General features: G+C 38.9%; 1 pseudogene; it reads left to right on the top strand.

Moving 5' to 3' along the window:
* The first annotated feature begins 12,441 nt into the window (after positions 1-12,441).
* LOC138077832 (lysozyme C-1-like) lies at positions 12,442-18,042 on the top strand (annotated as a pseudogene).
* The last annotated feature ends 4,817 nt before the right edge of the window (positions 18,043-22,859 follow it).

Here is a 22,859-nt window from a genome sequence, read left to right as displayed (position 1 = left end):
GAACCTACCTTCCCTTCCTTCCCCTTTATCACTGGGATGAAGGGCCTTGCTCCTGCCAACGGCAGTGTCTCCACATACAGGCTTCATCACAGCCCTCTCCCTACGCCAGCTTAGGCTGTTTCCTGCATCCTGAGTTTCTCCCTCTCTGTTGGATCATCCGTATCACTGTATGAACTACCCTGGTAATCTTCCAGCTTAGAAAGAACTCTCCGTGGACTCTATATAACCCTCCAACTACAACATTTTCAACTCCCTTTTACAGCAGCACTTCTGGGGTGAGATATCTATATTCACCCACTCCACATCCTCACCTCCCTTTCTCTTTTCATCTGACTGCTGTCCTCACTCAGCTGAAAAGGGCTCCAGCCTGACTCCTCCCAGGATGCCTTGGGGCCGATTCTAGTGATCACCTGATTTCTGTTCATCCTACCTGATCTTTCAGCAGCATTTGACAGAGTGAACCACTTCCTGCTTCTGGAAAAATATTTTTTACTCAGCCTTTCCTTCTTTATATCCTGCCTCATTGGTGGTTCCTTTTTAGCCCTTCTTGGCTGGCTTTTTCTCTGCTCTTTGATTTTCAACTGTGAGAATGCCCCAGGGCTCAAGTCTAACCATTTGATAAACCTGTTTGACTTATTCATTTATTTCTCTTCTTGCTGAAGGATAGCTTTCAAAAGAATAGAGTCTTTCCAGCTCTTTAAGGCAATTAAAATATTTTAATCTTTTCCAGAATTTGCAAGTACAGAATAGACTTTTATGTTTTCTGAACAGTATGAGAATATACTGCCAACATGGTGCCCAAAAGGTTCTGAATCCTTCAGTGTGTAAATCCTACAGAACCTCAAAACTTCATCCAAATCAGGAGGTGAACACTGACAGATTAGGACCACCTCATCATCAGATCTTTGCAGTTTTATCAATTGCCACACAACTTTTTCTTAACTAAAAGGTCTAATTCAGAATCACGTGTGAAAACTGGTTGTTATGTTTTTCAGTTTCCTTCAATCTAGATCATTTCTTCACTTTTCCTTAACTTTTATGACTTTAACCCTTTTAAAAACCTCAACCAGTTGTGCTATAAATGGCCTAAGGTTTTTCTGATATTCTCTGGAGTAGATTAGGTTATGCATCTCTGGCAGGGATGCCACAGGCGTGATATTGTGCTCTTCCTGTTGCTTCCTTTCAGGGGACATGCAATTTTGGAATGTTCTATTACTGATGATGTTCTCATTGATCATTTGATTAAGATGATGTCTGCAAGTCACCTACATTGTGAAATATATGGGAAAGGATGAGTTACTTTGAGAAATCTTCCTCATCAAAATGTCAATTTATGCTTTTATTTCTTGTGTCATATGGACCCTGGCTTTCTACTTTATTCCAATTATAATGAGTCATGAAAGTGAAGCCATTCAGTCGTGTCCGACTCTTTGCAACTCCATGGACTGTCGCCTACCAGGATCCTCAAGCGACAGTCCATGGGATTTTTCAGGCAAGAGTACTGGAGTGGGTTGCCATTTCCTTCTCCAGGGGATCTTCTCGACCTAGAGATGGAACCTGGGTCTCCTGCATCGCAGGCAGATGCTTTACCATCTGAGCCACAGGGAAACTTCATTATCATTTACTTTGATGTTCACAATATCCCTGATTTGGCCACAAGAGCCTCTGCAAGCTATCTTCTGTGTCATTTTGACACGTTCCTGTCATTCTCTGGGCACTTTTTTGTTTGCTGGCATAAAATGTTCTAATGCTTACTTTGTTCTTTTCTTGCTTCAGCCTGGAATTAGCCATTTCTCCAAAGAGCCCTTATTTTAAAAAACCAGCTCTGGGAAGTAAAGTCACTGTTCCCAGGCCCCATGAATGGTCAGAGCTGAAGGATGTAGTATTTAAGTAATTTTTCTCTACTTAAGTTGAATTCATATATCTTCAACTCCAGTCTCACATCACAAGGTTAATTCTAGCTTTTTCCTTTTCATGTTGGCAACTCCCTTGTATGACAGTGAGAAACTGGGCACATATTGTCTTTAATATCCTTAAGATATATCCTGAGCATATGCATATATCTGATCAATTTGCCTGTTTGTAACCAATTTTGTGATCTCCCAACACTGCCACATCATGGAATAGAAGGTCTCCACTCAGGCTTTGATACCTCTCATCCGATCACCCCTTCTTCCACTCCTGAACACCTCCTTTACTGTGTTACATCTCTGATACTGTATGCAGGGCCTGTGTCCTTGCAGGAAAGAGGGCAGAAATCCTTTACTCTTCTTTACACACATGTTCCAAATATATAGAATAGTGTCAGTAGCATTGTACATGCAGTAGCAGTAGTATTGTACACGATCAATAAATATTGGTTGATTTAATGAATATCTCGATAATTTGGCACATTCCCCCACACTGGGCATTCTGAGTTTTCTTACTCTCTGATCCCACATGACGCCAGGACAGCAGCTTCTGGGGCTCCACGGATCAGGTCTCAAGTCGATGTGACCAGACATGAGAAGACAGCTGGGGGTTCAAGATTCTGGTACCATTTTAATATGAATGAATGCCAAAGAATATGGGTTTATTCATATCAGGATATCCAGAGGTGTATGGAGAATGAGTCAAGATAGGGGAGAGACACTTGAAGAGTGACAGCTCAGATGCAGAGACAGGATATATCTAAGAAGCCCCAGAACTGACCCATGACAATGGCTGACTGACGAAACAACCAGAGATTAGCAAAAGTTGGCCTAACAGGGATAGTGATTCTTGTTGAAGATTTTGCTTAGTGTTTTTGATAAATGTCATATCTTATTTATACCTGTTATTTTAATACCTTCAAGTTCCCAAACCAAATTTTGATCCTTGTTCTGAGACAGAAATAAAAATCAATATGAAAGTTTCATCATTTTTAAAAGACACTCAATTCCGATGTTGCTCAGTTTCACCTCAGGATATTATTTGAAATGCAGAGTGATATTCCAGATGGTTACTGGGCTCTTCCTGTAGCACTAGTTATAACTGAGCCTTGAGCACTCTCTTGCAATTATATTTAGCAGACTTATTTAAAGAATATTTTCTTAGAAGTTGCTAAAAGGGAATTACTAAAAATGCCTAATCATGTGTGACTAAGTAGATATGATGCTTTTATATACTTGTCTATTAGGCAAAGTATACTTTAAGTCATTTAAAAATTTTTGTTGTTGCTGTTCAGTCACTAAGTTGTGTCAGACTCTGTCTCCTGCACGATGTTAAGAATCTCCACACATAGTTCTTTAGGCACTCTGTCTACAAGATCTAATCCCTTGAATTTATTTGTCACCCCCAATACAGTATATGTGTAACCATAAAGAATTTTATTTAAGTCATATCTGAATGGCCCAATGGTTTTCCCTAATTCTACAATTTGAACCTGAATTTTGCAATAAGGAGTTTATGATCTAAGCAATGTTCATCTCCAGGTCTTGTTTTTCTGACTGTATTGAGCTTCTCCATCTTTTGCCACAAAGAATATGATCAGTCTGATTTCAGTATTGACCATTTGGTGATGTCCATGGGTAGAGTCACTTCTTGTGTTGTTGGGAAAGGGTGTGTGCTATGATCAGTGTGTTCTCCTGAACACACTGTTAGACTTCTCCCTGCTTCATTTTGTACTCCAAGGCCAAATTTGCTTGTCACTCCAGGTATCTCTTGACTTCCTAATTTTGCATTCCAATCCTCTATGACGAAAAGGATGACATCTTTTGTTGATGTTAGTTCTAGAAGATCTTCTAGGTCTTTATAGAATCAGTCATCTTCAGCTTCTTCAGCATTAGTTTTTGGGGACTTACCTGAATTACTGTGATGTTGAATGGTTTGCTTTGGAAACAAACCAAGATCATTCTGTTGTTTTTGAGACTGCACCAAAGTACTGTATTTTGGACATTTTTGTTGACTATGAGGGGTACTCCATTCCTTCTAAGGCATTCATGCCCACAGTAGTAGATACAATGGTCATCTGAATTAAATTTGTCATTCTGATCCCTTTTAGTTCACTGATTTCTAAAATGTCAATGTTCACTCTTGCCATCTCCTGCTGAGCGTGTCCAATTTACCATGATTCATGGATCTAACATTCCGGGTTCCTATGTAATATTCTTCTTACAGCATTGGACTTTACTTTCACCACCAGACAAATCTACAACAGAACGTCATTTCCACTTTGGCCCAGCTCCTTCATTCTTTCTTGAGCCATTAGTAACTGCCTTCCACTCTTCCTCAGTATCATATTTGGACCCCTGTAAATTTGGACCCCTGTAACCTGGGGGGACTCATCTTCTGGTGTCATGTCTTTTTGCCTTTTCATACTGTTCAAGAGATCCTCACAACAAGGATACTGGTGTGGTTTGCAATTTCCTCCTCTGGTGGACTACATTTTGTCATAACTCTTCAAGGGGACCTTTCTTGATAAACCTCTAGTAGGCTAAGTAAAAGAGAAGGCACAAATTACTAAATTCTGATACATGTGCTGATTAGTACAAGAACTGATACAGGATGAACTTTGAAAAATTATGCTAAGTGAAAGAGGTCAGTCACAAAGGACCACCTGTAATATGATTCCATTCATATAAAATACCAGCCCAGGGAAGTACATAGAGATAGAAAGTAGATTAGTGATTGCCTAGTGCTGAAATTAGGGGTCAGTGGGTGAAAGCCGAAGGATACCTAGTTTCTTTTTTTAATGTGGTTTCTTTTTGGTGTAATGAAAATGATCTGAAATCAACTTAGTTAATATCTATACCTATCTGTGAACAATTTTAATATATTCTTATATCCAGCAAACTTGCTGAACTTAGTTATTAGTTCTAACAGGTTTTTTTAATGGGTTCCTTGGGATATTTTATCAGGTTGGCCAAAAGGTTCCATAACATTTTATGGAAAACCTGAACAACATTTTTGGCCAACCCAGTTCATGAAAGATCATGTCATCTGTGAACAGAAACAGTGTTCCTTCTCCTTTCCAATCTGAGTGCCTTGTATTCCTTTTCAGTGTTGAACTGAGGTGGTGAGAGTGGGCTTCTTTGTTTTATTCCTGATCATAGAAGAAATGTATCCTGTCTTTCTTCATTAAGTATAATCTTATCTGCAGGTTTTTTAATAGATGTCTTTTATCAGACTGAAAATGTTCCCTTCTAGTCCTAGTTTGCTGAGTAGTTTCATCATGAAACTGTGTTGGATTTTTTCAATGCTGTTTTCTATGTCTGCTGAGATGATCATTTTGTTTCTGTTTTTTTTTTTTTTCTTTTTATCCTATTGATGTGATGTGTTACACTGATTTTCAGGTGCTGAAGCAACTAGTATTCCTGAGAAAAATCTGTTAGGTTATAGGATATAATTCTTTTTATGTGTTGCAAATTCAGTTTCATAGTATTTTGTCAAGGATTTTTACATCCATATTCATAAGAAATATTGATCTGTTAGCTTTCTGTTCTTGTGATGTCTTTCTTTAATTTTGGTATCAGGGTGATGTTTGCCTCATAAAATGGTTTGGGTACCTTTTCTGGTTTTTGGTAGAGTTTATGAAGAATTGGTATTCATTCTTCTCTTATCCATTTACATTTAATATTATTATTGATATAGTTGGATTTATATCTGTGATTTTATATTTTATTTGTACATATCTCATGTCCTCTTTGTTCCACTTTTCCTCCCTTACTGTGTTTTTTCATTAAACAAAATTTTCTAATGTAGTATTTCAATTTCTTAAATGATTTTTCACTACTTTTAGGGATTTTTTTCACTTGTTCAAGGACATGTGGATAGTTTACAGGTGTTGGCTATTTAAGAATAAAGTTGCTATGAATACTCATATAGAAGTTCTTAGGAGGAAAGAAGACATTTCTCTGGGGTAAATACCCAAGAGTGGATTGCTGGGTTGTATAATAAGTCCATTTTCAATTTTGACAGGAACTACCAAGTTATTTTCATACTTAATAGAGAAATGAGATCAGAATACTCATCTGGAAAGAGAAAACTAAAATGGGAACGTTTCCATCGCTTTGTAAACAAGGTTATGCTTTATGACATGTTTGAAAAATAATTTCTCAGTGATGATAGCCCAATTGTTATGTAAATTGAGAAAGAATCTTTGTAACTTGATCTATTTGGAAAGGGAAATATTTGTTCATAAAGTGAAAAGAAGTAAGATCCAGCCTAAGTTCTAATTGTATTGACTGTGGACGTTTAAAGATAACAGAAATAATAGTACAAAGAAAGTATGCACAAAGAAATCCAGAGCTTTCCACAATTATCAGTTGTGCACATTAAGAATATTGATCTTTAAATAGTCTCTAATTGTTCCTTGGCATTCCTGGTGTTAGATCAACCTCGTAGAGAAAACTCACACCTTACAAATAAATACATAAAATGGGTTTGCACAACTATATTGGGATCCAAAATGAGACACGTGATAGACAAAGAAGTTATAGCCTGTTGAGGGATGAGGATTGCATCGCAACAGAATTCCTTCCCTTTCACTTCAACTTCAAGATAATGTGGTAGACTGAAAAGGCCATGGAATTGACCTGAATCTTAAATCCTAGCTCTCCGGCTCACTAGCTATATGTCTTTGGAAAGATGATTTATCTTCTCTAGGACACATTTTTTTCGTCTGTAAGATGACATAATTCCTACCCGTAAGACCCCTGTACAATTATGCTGTTGTTGTTGTTTATTTGCTAAGCCGTGTTTCACTCCTTGCAACACTATACACTACAGCAAGCCAGACTCCTCTGTCTTCCACAGTCTCTGAGAGTTTTCTCAGATTAATGCCATTCAGTGATAATGCTTTCTAACCATCTCATCATCTGCCACTCCCTTCTCCTTTTGCCTTCAGTCTTTCCCAGTATTATGGTCTTCTCCAATGAGTCGGCTCTTTATATCACATGGCCAAAGTATTGGAACTTCAGCTTCAGCATCAGTTCTTCCAATGAGTAGTCAGGATTAATTTCCTTTAGGATTGATTGGTTTGATCTGATTCCAGTCCACGGGACTCTCAAGAGTCTTCTCCAGCATCACAGTTCGAAAGGATCAGTTCTTCAATGCTTATCCTTCTTTATGGTCCAACACTCACAACAAACATGACAACAGGAAAACCCATAGCTCTGAGTGTACAGACTTTTGTTGGGAAAGTGATGTCTTTGCTTTTGAATACACTGTCTGGTTTGTAGTCGCTTTTCTTCCTAGGAGGAAGCATCTTTTGATTTTATGGCTGCACACACCAACTGCAGTGATTTTGGAGTCAGAAAGTAAAATCTGTCACTCTTTCCACTTTTTTTTCCCTTCTATTTGTTATGAAGTGATGGAACTGGGGCCATGATCTTAGTTTCTTGAATGCTGAGTTTTAACCAGCTTTTTCACTCTCCTCTTTCATCCTCATCAAGAGGCTCTTTAGTTCCTCTTCACTTTCTGCCATTACAGTGGTATCATCTGCATATCTGAGGTTGTTGATATTTCTTCTGGCAAGCTTGATTCTAGCTTGTGATTCATCCAGCCTGGCACTTCCCATGATGTATTCTGCATATAAGGTAAATAAACAAGGTAATAACACACAGCCTTTTCATACTCCTTTCCCAATTTTGAATCAATCAATAATTGGTGTATTAATTCATTACCCAAAGTCTTGGCCAGATTAATGGAACTCCTTTCAATAAGTTCACACATTCCAGGCCATCTTCAAGTTTTTCCCCAGGAAGTTCACAAGGACACTTTTCCCTTCATCTCAAAAATTTACCTTCTCCTTTCTTCTGTATTAGAACCCCATTTCCTAGACCCCTCATATTTGATCTTATTTGCTCTTTTAAATTTTTATTTATTTATATATTTTTGGCTGAGCTGGGTGGCTTGCAGGATGTTAGTTCACCAACCAAGGATTGAACCTGGTCCCTGGCAGTGTAAGTACCAATTCTTAACCACTAGACTACCAGGGAATTCCTAGAATATATCATTTGGTAATTTCTAGAGACATATGTCTTTTTATAGGATGTTTGTTTAGAGTGGCAAAAAGAGCATGTTATTAACAGACCCAAATATTCTTCATTTCTCTAATAAGAAGTCAAAAGCAGATAAACATATGTTTGGCAATTAATGTTTCAGTATTTTCTCTTTTTTTGGAAATGATGTACATATTCAATGCTTGAGTTGCCATGAAAATTTCATGAGACCCTAAAAATTAACCATCATTTAAAGCTGTTTTTCTTGTTGACAAATCCAGCAAGTAGCAAAAATCACAGAGGCAAAGAACCTTAAAATTTACACGTCTTCTTTTCTTACCATATTGACAACATACATTAAAGAAATCATTTTTTAAAAATTCAGTTCTGAAGTTGAATTTATAATTTTATCACATCAAGCATATAGTAGAGACAACATATTTGTTACCAAGCTTATTTGACGAACCTTACTTATTTTTTTAAAAAATATTTATTCAGTTATTTGGCTATACCAGGTCTTAATTATGGCACGGGGGATCTAGCTCCCAGGCCAGGGACTGAACTTGGAACCCTTGCATTGGGAGCTCAGCATCTTAGCAATTGGACCACCAGGGAAATCCCATGACTAGTCTTAATTTATACAAGTGCTTCTATTTTCTTTAAGCCAGTTAAATAGAGCTCTTTCACAAGCTTTTAGGAATATATCAAGAGGGAGAAAAATATCCCATATCCATAACATACATATATAGATATAGATAGACATATAGATAGATGCAAACGGGGATCTTATAGCTTTCATTTAAACATTTTAGCCACATTTTAGGTACAGTAGTACAAAACTCAATAGCTCACAAAAGAATGCTCAGTCATTTTAGTTCATGGGCTCTTTGAGACCTCATGAACCATATCCCACCAGGCTCTTCTGTCCATGGGATTTTCCCAGCAGCAATAATGGAGTGTGTTGCCATTTCCTACTCTTGGGGATCTTCCTGATGCAGGGATGAAACTCTGTGCCCCCTGCATTGCAGGGGTATGTATTACCCCTAAAGCCCTGTAGAGAAGCTTCAGGAAAGCCCTATAAAAGACTAATTGGATCGAAATGGTGTTTCTGGCAGATAGAACAAGTTAAATTTATACTGAGATGGCTGACCCCTTTTACCAAGATTTGTGGATAAGACTTTCAAGATTTTTATTTGCCTTTAAAAGATAATCCTACAGAGGCTGTGAACAAAATCTGGAGTAAGGGAGCTTATGGAAATGTCAAATAACAGTTTGTTTTAAAAAATCTCTCTCGCTATTTTTTTTCCAGTCCCATGTTTGCTTTAGGCAACAATTATTTCTTTAGATCTTAATGTTCAAAGATATGATAAGGTCGATATTTCCAAAGTACTGAGAAAGAATTGTAGGGTTTATCTAAGAAGGAACTCAGGGGCATGTTTGCCTATTATCACAAATCTAGGATAATTCCTATGACATTTTTGTTTTCTTTAACAGTAGCATAGGCTAGTTCAATATCTTCTTTTTAAAAAAAAATTTTTGTAGCGCAGCCCCCAAATACAGGAAAGTCTGGAAATGGTCAGGTCTGCTACAGAGTAACAGGTGATACATCAAGCCCTCTTGTGCATTTCCTGGACCTTTGTCAAAGCTCTTTCCTGGCTATCAGTATTAATGTAAATTTTACACTTGCTTGAGTGACTTCTGCAGTCCAGATGTTTATTCTCTGATCTTTTCCTAATCTTGTTAAGAATGTGTTTTGTTTTTTCCCTCACACCAAAGTATTCTTCTATAGCTATCTTTTTCCTTTCTTTCTTTTTTCTTTTCAATCTGATCTTCCCATTGGTAAAAAAACAGAACATTTGTTTAAAATATGAGCTCCCTTAAAAATCCTTTTAGGTATAAAAGTTCAGATCTTCAATATACCTATTTCAATTGTGACTCCAAACCACTGAGTCTTTTTATGACTTAAAACCAATACTAGGGCTTACCCATGGACATGAGAGGAGTCCCTTAAGAAATGTAGCCCTCTTGAGATGCGGAGCCTCTCCAGAGAAAGCTGAAGAAAGCAAAGATCTTCCATGTCTCAGGTGGCAAAGAAACCTCTGTCTCACACAAAGCGAGACATCTAAAACGACTGATCTCCTCATCCATATCACTAGAAAGGTGATACTGGGTTGAGAGTTTTTCGCTCAAACCAAGCCGAGAAGGTAGAGGCCATAAAGGGCCCTTATGCACGTGGACACTCTATTAAGACAGACTGCCCTGAGAGTCGGCATGGGTGGACAGAGAATGCTGCCTGTCACCTCATGTCTTAGGCTCCCTGCTGGCCAGCTGCTGATGCAAGCCTGACAGACAACCTGCACCCCACAAGCGGCAGAAGCCAGAGGGAGTATTCTCACTGGTGACAAAGCCAAAATCTCAGGATATAAAACAAGACAAATGGAGATTCTCATCTTATGGTTTTTCGTCCTTATGACAAATGGCAGAGACAAAGCAAAACATGACTCCTCCTGGGAGGCTAAGGACCAATAACCACAGGTGCCGATTGCCAAAACCAAGCTCACGAGTCATCATTTAAGATCTATTTTCCCAAATGTTTTTCTCCTGCCGCTGTGAATTTGGAAAGGAAGGGACAAGGAAAAGCTTTATCCTCCTCTCTTGACTGTGCACTCTAAACAGAGAACTGAAAGACCGACATGGTAAAAACTCTTACTTTCTGCTGGTCTGTTGTCAGCTATCCCATATCTCAACAGCAGTCTCCAGAGAGAGTGAAGTGTTCCAGCCTTTCACTGTCCCATCCTCATCACTAGAAACTGTACAGGAAGAAACACATGTTTCCCTTTACTCTTTACCATTTTTGGCTGGGGCTCTGTAACAGAGAGTTACAGAGTTCCCTGGTGGCTCAGAGGATAAATCATCTGCCTGCCATGTGGGAGACCCAGGTTCGATCCCTGGGTTGGGAAGATCCCCTGGAGAAGGAAATGGCAACCCACTCCAGTATTCTTGCCTGGAGAAGCCCTTGGACAGAGGAGCCTGGCAGGCTACAGTCCACGGGGTTGCAAAAAGTCGGACACAACTGAGCGAGTTCACTTTCACTGTAACAAAACAGAGATTAACAAGAGAAAAGGAAACAAGTTTATTAACATGTACATCTCATGTATACTTGGGCTTCCCTGGTAGCTCAGATGGTAAAGAATCTGCCTGCAATGCTGGAGACTCGGGTTCCATCCATGGGTCAGAAAGATCTCCCAGAGAAGGAAATGGCAACCCACTCCAGTATTCTTGCCTGAAAAATCTCATGGACAGTCCATGCGGGCACAAAGAATTGGAAATGACTGAGTGAGTAACACTTTCACTTTCTCATATATACCTATGAGAAATGAAGGGATAAGTAACTCAAAGAAGAGGCTAGAATTTAGACTTACAGATCATTTTAACCAAAGAACAGCATATATTTAGAGGGGCAACTAGAAAGAGGACAAGAATACTAAGCTTGAACGATAAATACATTAGAAAGGGAAAAAAGAAAATATCTAGTCAGATCGTTGTTTTGTAGAACTCTTTGGTGCTGTCTTGGGGCTGATAAGTGTCCAGGGTTTTTGGTGATTAATTTATGCACAAAGTTATGTTCAGCTTTCAGGAAGACAGGGGGAGGGCAGAGAACCTGTCTAGGATCTGCTTTTTCAGCTCAAAAGAATCCTTATGCCAAAGGGGAAGATTTTGGAATGGCATATTCTGTTATTCTTCTGTTGGTTTACTATGCAGTTTCCTTGCTTTACAATGACCCTTTAAGTTTAACATGGAAGTGTGAAGAAGGCATAGTCAGAAAGGAGTTAGGAATGTTGTTCATGTGAGGCTTACTTATCATAGTAAAACATTGATTTATAAATTAAGAATTTACAACAGACACCAAAAAGAGTGAGTATGGGAATCTGTGAGCAACATGGTGCTGTGCTATGTACTGATCAGAACAACAGGCAGTGTGTCATGTTCTTGTGGAAAGTGTATATAAAATAATTTTAAGTGAAAAAGATAAAGACAATATACTGCAGACATAGAAAACGACTTAATGTAAATACATGTTAATCAAAGATGGGAGCTCATTTTCAGTTGAGTGAAATGTTCATTCAGGTTTTTTTCTTTATACTTGCTCAACTTCATAAAAATAGGAGAAAGTTTCTGTTCGGACAATAGGGCTAACTCTGAATCTACCTGAGCCATGTCTTCATGCAATGTCATTTCATTATTTTCTGCAGATTAATTCTTAGGATATCAGAATATCTCTCTTCAAACATAAGAAAGAAAACTGTTCAAGTATATGGACCAATAAACTGCTCCTGTTTTACACATGTCTCAGAGGGTGGAGCAAATCAGTGGTGTGGTTCACCACACCAAATCAGTGTGGTGAGAGCGAAGTGAAAAGATGTTAAATGGCAAGTCCAGCTCACCCTGGTCCGTCTGGACACTTGACTTCTCAGTCAACATGAAGACTCTCATTATTCTGGGGTTTCTCTTCCTTTCTGTTGCTGTCCAGGGCAAGAAATTTCAGAGGTGTGAGCTTGCCAGAACTCTGAAGAAGCTTGGATTGGATGGCTATAAGGGAGTCAGCCTGGCAAACTGTAAGTTAACTCTTCTTCCTCCTTCCAAACAGTTAGCCAGGTGTGGAACAGATACTAATAGAGCATGAATAATAGGAAAGGGACTTCGAGTGAATGGCTCTTTTCTTTCTTGGAGGGTTTGTACATTTACAGTGGTTAAAAACAGCAACTTATTTCTTTAGAATCCGATGCACCAGGGGAAGGAGTGAGGCATAGGAGGTTCAACTCTATATCATTTTAAGCATATTAGGTGCAACTGTACTTGTCTAGTGCCACTAAATTTGCCAGGTGGCACAAGTAGGCTGGCAATAAAAATATTTCGGCACCTGTGATGTATCTGTCAAATGTTTGACTCTAGCCATTTTCAGTTTGGAACTTGGGTTCTGCAAATATGAGTAAAGTAGTATTTTTCTCACTTTTAACCCCCTTACCATGATGTTGAATTTTTAACAGCAAAGTTTTAAAAAATTACTCTGAACTCTCAAAACAAGGACAGTGGGAACCTATTTCCTCTCAATTAATATCTGCATAAGGATCTCTGAAATGCACCATGAAATGATATTTTACTATTCTGACTCTAGTCCATTAGTTAATTTTCATTTTCTTCCACAGAATTCAAGGTGCACACTAAAGAAAATTACTGTGTATTTTAGTCCATATTTGTCAATGTCATCACTGTATTTTTCAGATTGAATTCAGACATTTCCCCATCATAATTATTTTTGAATGAATGAGCCAATGGCTAGACAGATGGATGGATGACATAGTCTTTTCTATTCTATGATTCCTTTGGTCTAGATTCTAATTTGATACCCAAGTTTACCTTTAGGTATTATAAGAAATGTTATTTCTCCCAGAAATTCCTTATTTTTCCTAATAAATATTTTTTTAAAATAAAAGTATTTTTCCATTAGCTTATATATCTGCTGATAATGAACAAACTCATTCAACAACTCTGTTGATTTTTCTATTCTTGGCTGCATCTTACCTGAGGGATGGGAGCAGGGGAAGAGTAATAGGAATGGAAGAAATAGCTATTTTAATGTTTTAAAAAATATGTTGTCTTGTTTCATTAGTATTACATGATTTGCTAATAAAAGAATTCTCTTAAGGGAATTCTTAACATTAAGGTGTTAGAATATCTCACAAGTAAAATACATCTTTAAACTTGTAAATTAAGTCATACTAAAATAGAATTAGTTAAATAGATGTCAAGTTATTTCATGTTAAATCATGTCATGTTGCTGTTTATAATAAAAAAATACATTTTTTTTCATGGTTGTGTTTGACCAAATGGGAAAGCAGTTATAACACAAAAACGACAAACTATAATCCTAACAGTGAAAGCACCAATTATGAGATATTTCAGATCAACAGCAAATAGTGGTGTAATGATGGCTAAACCCCTAACACAGTTGACGGCTGTATGTATTCTGCAGCGGTAAGACAAAATAATGTTGAGTGGCGGCTCAGGTCCCATCTGATTATACCTATAAGAACAGAGATTCCATACAAATGAAAATGTCTTGAGGAGTTCATCAGGGACCTAGAAAAATTCCATCTGAACTTCTAGAACCTCTTTATTATTCTCCTCAAAATTTCTTAAGTAAAAAACTAACGAGCTGGTATCATAAAATGTTGCTGTTTGCTAACCTATGAGATTTTCTGGAATGACCTGTCATGTTATTGTACCTGGACTTGTTGATGCTTGTAAAGAACAATGCCATTCCTCTTACTTACCTGGTTTTGGGAGGAGAAGGTAATTTCATTATGTGGTATTTTTCTAATCTGCCCTGATTTATTGGAAAACAAAGGATTACTAACTAACCAAAGAGGAGGACTATGTGTGGCCCTTTTAAAAATTTTGTTTTTACTTTTTATGATTAAATGTTTTAAATATATGGAAAATTAGAAACATTAATATAATAACCTTCAATATGTTCATCATGTACTGTAACAGTTATTAACATTTGGTCATATTTATTTATCCTATGTATATAAACTGCTACTGCTGCTGCTGCTAAGTCGCTTCAGTCGTGTCCGACTCTGTGCGACCCCACAGACAGCAGCCTACCAGGCTCCCCCGTCCCTGGGATTCTCCAGGCAAGAACACTGGAGTGGGTTGCCATTTCCTTCTCCAATGCATGAAAGTGAAAAGTGAAAGTGAAGTCGCTTAGTCGTGTTCGATTCCCAGCGACCCCATGGACTGCAGCCTTCCAGGCTCCTCCGTCCAGGGGGTTTGCCAGGCAAAAGTACTGGAGTGGGGTGCCATTGCCTTCTCCAGTATATAAACTATATATACAAAATTTTGGTTGTTCTTTCCTCAGCCTAAGAAAACAAAGCTGATCGAACTTAAACTTATAATGAAATTTCTATGAATGTTGTCTTCATTTCTTACCATCTCCTTTTCAGAATTAATGGAAAATGACATCGCCAAAGCTGTAGCATGTGCAAAGCAGATTGTCAGTGAGCAAGGCATTACAGCATGGTATGTTTTGGGTTTTTTTCTCCCCTATTCCAGTTCTACTGAGATGTAATTGACATACATCACTGTAGAAGTTTAAAGTGTACAGCAAAATGATTTGACTTACATACATCATGAAATTATTGTCACAGTAAGATTAGTGAATATCTATCATGTCATATAGATACAAGCAAAGAAATAGAAGAAAAACTTTGTGTAAGTGATGAAAAGTCTTAGGCTTTACTCTCTTAATGATCTTTATATACAACATATATCAGTGTTAATTGTATTTATCGCCACATACATTACATCCCCAGTATTCATTATCTTATACCTAGAAGTTTGTAAGAACTTTGACTGACTTCATCTAATTCCCCAGCCCCACCCCCTCCCACTACCCCTACCTATGATAACCACACATTGACCTCTTTTCCTATGATTTTGTTTGGATGTTTGTGTTTGAAGTATAATGGACTTACAGTATGTACGTTCCTGTTACAGAGCATGGTATGTGTTAAGCATGAAAGAGGAGAGCTGGGGACTTGCCTGGCCATCCAGTTGATAAGACTTTGTGCTTCAGTGCAAGGGGTGCTGGACAGGGAACCACATGCCATTAGAAGCAGCCAAAAAAATAAGGGGAGGATGGAGAACTGGGGTTTTTAGTAGTGCCTTTGGGCACCTAGGAGAAGGCAATGGCACCCCACTCTAGTACTCTTGCCTGGAAAATCCCATGGACGGAGGAGCCTGGTAGGCTGTAGTCCATGCTAAGGGTCAGACACGACTGAGTGACTTCACTTTCACTTTTTACTTTCATGCGTTGGAGAAGGAAATGGCAACCCACTCCAGTGTTCTTGCCTGGAGAATCTCAGGGATGGGGGAGCCTGGTAGGTTTATAGCCTCCTACCTAACTACCAGGAATCTACCTCAGAACTGAAGGGGTGGAGTCGTAACCACTGGACCTCCAGGGAAGTCCCAGGTGAGAGCTGTTTTACCCTACTGTTATGAGAGAAGCAAAGGAATACAGTCCCAAAGACCAAAATATGCTACCAAGGACTGAAAATCGCAGCTTTGTGTGTTCAGTCAGTAAGTCATATCTGACTCTTTGTGACGCCATGGACTGTAGCACACAGGCTTCCCTGTCCTTCATTATCTCCTGGAGTATGCTCAAATTCATGTCCATTGAGTTGGTGAAGCTATCTATGCATCTCATCCTCTGCCGTACCCTCCTTCTTTTGCCTTCAATCTTTCCCAGCATCAGGGTCCTTTCCAATGAGTCAGCTCTTCAGGAAACCTGGCCAAAGTATTGGAACTTCAGCTTCAGCATCAGTCCTTCCAATGAATATTCAGGATTGATTCCCTTTAGGATTGACTGGTTTGATTTCCTTGCTGTCAAAGGGACTGTCAAGAGTCTTCTCCAGCACCACTATTCAAAAGCATCAATTCTCAGGCACTCAGCTTCTTTATGGTCCAGCTGTCACATCTGTACCTGACTACTGGAAAAACCATAGCTTTGACTATAGGAACCTTTGTCGTCAAAGTGATGTCTTTGGTTTTGAATACACTATCTAGGCTTGCCACAGCTTTCCTTGCAAAGAGCAAGTGTCTTAATTTCATGGCTGCAGTCACCAACCACAGTGATTTTGGAGTACAAGAAAACAAAATCTGTCACTGCTTCCACTTTTTCCCACTTCTATTTGCCATGAAGTGATAGGACCAGATGCCATGATCTTAGTTTTTTGAATGCTGAGTTTTAACCAGCTTTTCTACTCTCTTCTTTCACACTTATCAAGAGGCTCTTTAGCTCCTCTTCACTTTCTGCCATTAGAGTGGTATCATTTGCACATCTGTGATTGTTGATATTTCTCTTGGCAATGTTGATTCCAGCCTGTGATTCATCCAGCCCAGCATTTTGCATAATATACTCTGCATATAAGTTAAATAAAACAGGATGACAATACATAGCCTTGTCATACTGATTTCCCAATTTTGAACCAATGAGTTGTTCCATGTAAGTTTCTGACTGTTGTTTCTTGACCCATATACATGTTTCTCAGCAGACAGGCAAGGTGATCTGGTATCCCCATCTCTTTAAGAATTTTCCACAGTTTGTTGTGGTCCATAGCACAGTTTGCTTGCATATCCATACAAGGCTTAAGCGTAGTCTATAAAGCAGAAGTAGATGTTTTCTAATAAATTCCCTTGCTTTTCCTATGATCCAATGGATGTTGGCAATTTGATCTCTGGTTCCTTTGCCTTTTCTAAATCCAACTTGTACATCTGGAAGTTTTCGGTTCATGTACTGCTGAAGCCTAGCTTGAAGGACTCTGAGCATAACCTTACTAGCATGGGAAATGTGCTATGTGAAATGTAGAAGGAGCACAATTGTATGATATTCTGAACATTCTTTGGCACTGTCCTACTTTGGAATTAGAATGAAAACTGATCTTTTTGAGTCCTGTGCCCACTCCTGAGTTTTCCAAATTTGCTGACATATTGAGTCAGCACTTTAAGAGCATTATTCTTTAGATTTATGCTAAACAATGTATTATATAGAAACAGTCTATTTTAACTGAATCAAAATCTTATTCTGTTATTCCTCAGTTTATTTTAGGGGATTTCTAGAGGTTTTAAAATTCTCTCTCTTCTATCAATTACTTGTCATATCTTGAAATTATTTTGGAATTAAGTAAATGTGGAATGCACTCTGCAGTTGTGTTGTGGACTACACGGGACTCAACATCTGTGTTCAGTATTCTGTGCTCTAGTGAAGGCTTGATGGAGATGTGAAGTCCTTGGTATACATATCTCCAGTTAATAAATAGTGATACTTGGAACTGTCTATAGCCTCTATTACATGTATTGATAAGCTATTTTGTTCTGCCAAAGAATTTGAATGTTTATTACAGTATCACTATGTTTAAGTCTTATTAACATATGTTTCATCTTTCTCCACAGGGTGGCATGGAAAAGTCACTGTTGAGACCATGACGTCAGCAGTTATGCTGAGGGTTGCACCCTGTAACTGTGGAGTTATCATTCTTCAGCTCATTTTGTCTCTTTTTCACATTAAGGAAGTAATAGTTAAGTGAAAGGTTATACCACCAGTCCTTCAAACAAATAACATTTTTACAGAAACAGGAGCATATGGTCCTTCTTCTAAGAAGCGTAACGTTTACCTGCTGTGTTAACTGTTTGTTAATAAGCCTACAATATTATTCAGTGTGCTAACAGAACTAATGTTGGTAAATATTTGTCTAAACTCTTAATTATCAAATATATCTCCAGTATATTCAGTTCTTAATCAAAGAAATATCACTTATACATCTTGCTGATCAAGAAGGAATATAAAGAGGGATTAGGTGACCTCTTTCTTTTCCTTAATTTTATTATCATAGATTCATGCATTATGACTAAATTCAGATGAGACTGCCAGTATTGAAATAATTGCTAATTAACCATAGATATGAAATGATGCATCTGTAAAAAATACAGACATTTTCATTAAAAGCCTTGCAATTCATACCTTGTCTGTCTTTGTTTAGAACTATTTAGTGTCTATGAAGAATACATACGTATATATTTGGGAGAAAATGATACTGAATATTTACAACATCTTTATCTATACCCGAATAGATGGATATTGCTGGAGAAAAATCCATAAGCATGTTGACAGTTCTTATTGTTATTATTTTTTTTTTTTTGGCTGAGCTGATCAGCTTGTGGGATCTTAGTTCCCCAACCAGAGACTGAACCCACCCCCTCAACAGTGAAAGATCAAAGTCCTAACCACAAGATTCCCAGGGAATTCCTTTCAGTTTTAATTTATAAACATAAACCTCAAATGGGCACTCAAGACTGTCTGGTGTTCTTAGTCACTTCTCTGCAATCCTGTGTTGATGTGGCCACTCTCCAAGATGACTGTCACTATTTACTTGCCTCTTTTCAAATTCCCAGCACACACACCAGTTACTAGCCTTCCACACTCTGCTTTCAGTAGATGACCTGGCTTCTCACATTACACTGACAGAAGAGAAGCAACGCATACAAAACTCTCCCCTCTTGGCCACCATAACAGAGCTCATGTCTCTCCCTGGGCCCACCCTCCCTTCCTTTCCCTTTATCACTGGGATGAAGGGCCTCTGCTCCTGCCAACGGCAGTGTCTCCGCATGCAGTCTTCATCACAGCCCTCTCCCTACTCCAGTTTAGGCTGAGGATTTCCTGATCCTGAGTTTCTCCCTCATTGCTGGATCATCTCCATCACTGTACAAACTGCTCCGGTAATCTTCCATCTTAGAAAGAACTTTCCATGGACTCTATATAACCCTCCAACTACAACATCATTTTTGGCTCCCTTCTTTATAGCCACACTTCTGGGATGACATGTCTATATTCACCCACTCCACCTCCAACCTCCCTTTCTCTTTTCCTCTCTTCTTAATCTGACTGCTCTCCTCACTCAGCTGAAAACTGCTCCAATATGACTCCTTCCAGGATGTCTTGGGGCCGATTCTAGTGATCACCTGGTTTCTGTTCATCCTACTTGATCTCTCAGCAGCATTTGACAGAAAAGAACCAATTGCTACATCTAGAAACTTTTTCTTACTCAGCTTCTCCTCCTTTATATCCTCTCATTGATGGTTTCTTCTTAGCTCTTCTTGGCTGCCTGTTTCTCTGATGTTTACTTCTAATTGTGGGAGTATCCTAAGACTCAAGCCTGTAACCATTTAATAGACATGTTTTATTTAGTCATTGGTTTGTCTCTTCCTGCTGAAATATAACTTTCAAAAGAATAGAGTCCTTCCCCCTCTTCTAGACATTGAAATAATCTCAATTTTCCCCCTAATTTGCAAGTACAATACAGCCTTTTGAGAATACACTGACAACACGGTGTCCAGTCGCTCTCAATCCATCAGTGTGTAATTCCTACATAACCTCAAAACATCATCCAAATCAGGAAGTGAACACTGACAAATTAGGACCACCTAAGCTATGGTTTTTCCAGTGGTCATGTATGGATGTGAGAGTTGGATTGTGAAGAAAGCTGAGTGCCAAAGAATTGATGCTTTTGAACTGTGGTGTTGGAGAAGACTCTTGAGAGTCCCTTGGACTTCAAAAACATCCAACCAATCCATCCTAAAGGAGATAAGTCCTGGGTGTTCATTGGAAGGACTGATGCTGAAGCTGAAACTCCAATACTTTGGCCACCTGATGCGAAGAGCTGACTCGTTGGAAAAGACTCTGATGCTGGGAGGGATTGGGGGCAGGAGGAGAAGGGGACAACAGAGGATGAGATGGCTGGATGGTATCACTGACTCAATTGACGTGAGTCTGAGTGAACTCCAGGAGATGGTGATGGACAGGGAGGCCTGGCGTGCTGCGATTCATGGGTCGCAAAGAGTTGGACACGACTGAATGACTAAACTGAAAGTGAATCATCAGATCCTATGCAATTTCATCAATTGTCCCATTAGTCCTTCTTAATTAAAATGTCTAATTCTGATCCACATGTTATATTTGTTTGTCATGTTTTTCAGTTTCCTGCAATCTAGATCACTTTTCACCCTTTCCTTGACTTTTATGGCTTTAACACTTTTGAAGACCTCAACCAGCTATGGCGTGAAATGGTCTAAGATTTTTCTGATATTCTCTGGATTAGATTAGTTATGCATCTTTGGCAAAGATACCATAGAAGTAATGCTGTGCTCATCTCATTGCACCCTTTCAGGTGACATTCAGTTTTGAAACATTTTATTACTGATGATGTTCTCATTAATCATTTGATTAAGGTGATGTCTGCAAATCACCTCCATTGTGAGGTATTTGGGAGAGAATGAGGTACTTTGAGAAATTTTCTTCCTTATCAAAATGTCAATTTACGTTTTTACTTATCATATCAGTATGGACTCCTGGCTTCCTACATTACTCCAATTATTATGTATCATAATCCATGGCTATCATTTATTTTGATGTTCACATTGTCCCTGATTTGGCCAGGAGAGCCTCTGCAAGCTAGCTTCTATGTCACTTTGGCTTGTCCCCATCATTCTTTGGGGACTTTTTTGTTTTTGGGTGTAAGATGTTCTAATGCTCACCTTCTTTTCCTGCTTCAGCCTGAAATCCGTGATTTCTCTCATGAACCCTTATTTTAAAAAACAGCTATAGGCAGTAGAGTCACTGTTCCCAGGCTCCATCAATGGTCAGAGCTAGAGGATGTAGGTATTTGCATTATTTTTATCTATTTAAATTGAATTCATATAGCATCTCCAATATCAATCTCACACCACAAGGTCAATTCTAATTTTTTCCTTTTTCAGGTTGGTAACTCCGTTGCATGACAGTGAGAAACCGGGCGCCCATTGTCCTTAATTTCCTTAAGATGCACTGTGAGCACATACATATATTTTATCTATTTGCCTGTTTGCAACCATTCTTCCAACACTGGCGCACCATGGAGTTGATGCTGTCCACTCAGGCTTTGATACCCCTCACTGTGTCACCCCTTCTTCCACATATGGACACCTTTTTCACTGTGTTACATCTCTGACACACTATCTGGGCCACTGTCCTTACAGGAAATAGGGCAGAACTCCTTTACACTTGTTTGCACCCATATCCCAAATATCTGGAACTGTGCCTATAACATGATGAACAATAAATATCAGTTGATTTAAAAAGAATCTCTGAAATTATTTGGCATATTCCCCTACCCAGGGAATTCTGAGAGTTTTCTTACTTTACAGTCCCACATGATTCCAGCATAGCAGCCTCTGGAGCTCCAAGGGTCAGGCTTCAAGTCTACGTGAACAGCCATAGGGGAAAGCTGGGGGGAGGGGAGGGTCCAAGATTCTGGGATCATTTTGATATGAATCAACAGGAAAGAATATGGTTTTATTCATATAAAGATATCAAAAGGTGTATGGAGAATGAGTCAAGGTAGGGGAGAGAGACTTGAAGAGTGTCAGCTCAGATGCAGAGACAGGATATAGCTAAGAATCACCAGGACTGATCCATAACAATGACTGACTGAGGAAACAACCAGAGAGTAGCAACAGTTGGCCTAAGAGGGAAAGCAATGCTTATTGTAGATCTTCCTTGTTTTTTTTTTTTTTTTCACGTCATATCTTACTTATTCCTGTTATTTTAATACAATCAAGCTCCCAAACCAAAAATTGACCCTTATTCTGAGAATGAAGTAAAAATCAATATAAAGGTTTCCTCATTTTTAGTTCAGTTCAGTTCAGTTGCTCAGTCATGTCCAACTCTTTGTGACCCCATGAATCGCAGCACGCCAGGCCTCCCTATCCATCACCAACTCCTGGCATTCACCCAAACCCATGTCCATTGAGTCAGTGATGCCATCCAACCATTTCATCCTCTGTCATCCCCTTCTCCTCCTACCCTCAATCTTTCCTAGCATCAGGGTCTTTTCAAATGAGTCAGCTCTTCGCATCAGGTGGCCAAAATATTGGAGTTTCAGCTTTAACATCAGTCCTACCAATGAATACTCAGGACTGATTTCCTCTAGGATGGACTGGTTGGACCTCCTTGCAGTCCAAGGGACTCTCAAGAGTCTTCTCCAACACCACAGTTCAAAAGCATCAATCCTTCGGTGCTCAGCTTTCTTCACAGTCCAGCTCTCTCATCCATACATGACCACTGGAAAAACCATAGCCTTGACTAGACGGACCTTTGTTGACAAAGTAATGTCTCTGCTTTTCAATATGCTATCTAGGTTGGTCGAAAATTTTGGAGCCCCCCAAAATAAAGTCTGACACTGTTTCCACTGTTTCCCCATCTATTTGCCATGAAGTGATGGGACCGGATGCCACGATCTTCGT

The sequence above is a fragment of the Capricornis sumatraensis genome, chromosome 4 (assembly GCF_032405125.1).
Source record: "Capricornis sumatraensis isolate serow.1 chromosome 4, serow.2, whole genome shotgun sequence".
Taxonomy (NCBI): domain Eukaryota; kingdom Metazoa; phylum Chordata; class Mammalia; order Artiodactyla; family Bovidae; genus Capricornis; species Capricornis sumatraensis.
This window is presented reverse-complemented; position numbering and strand designations above follow the sequence as displayed.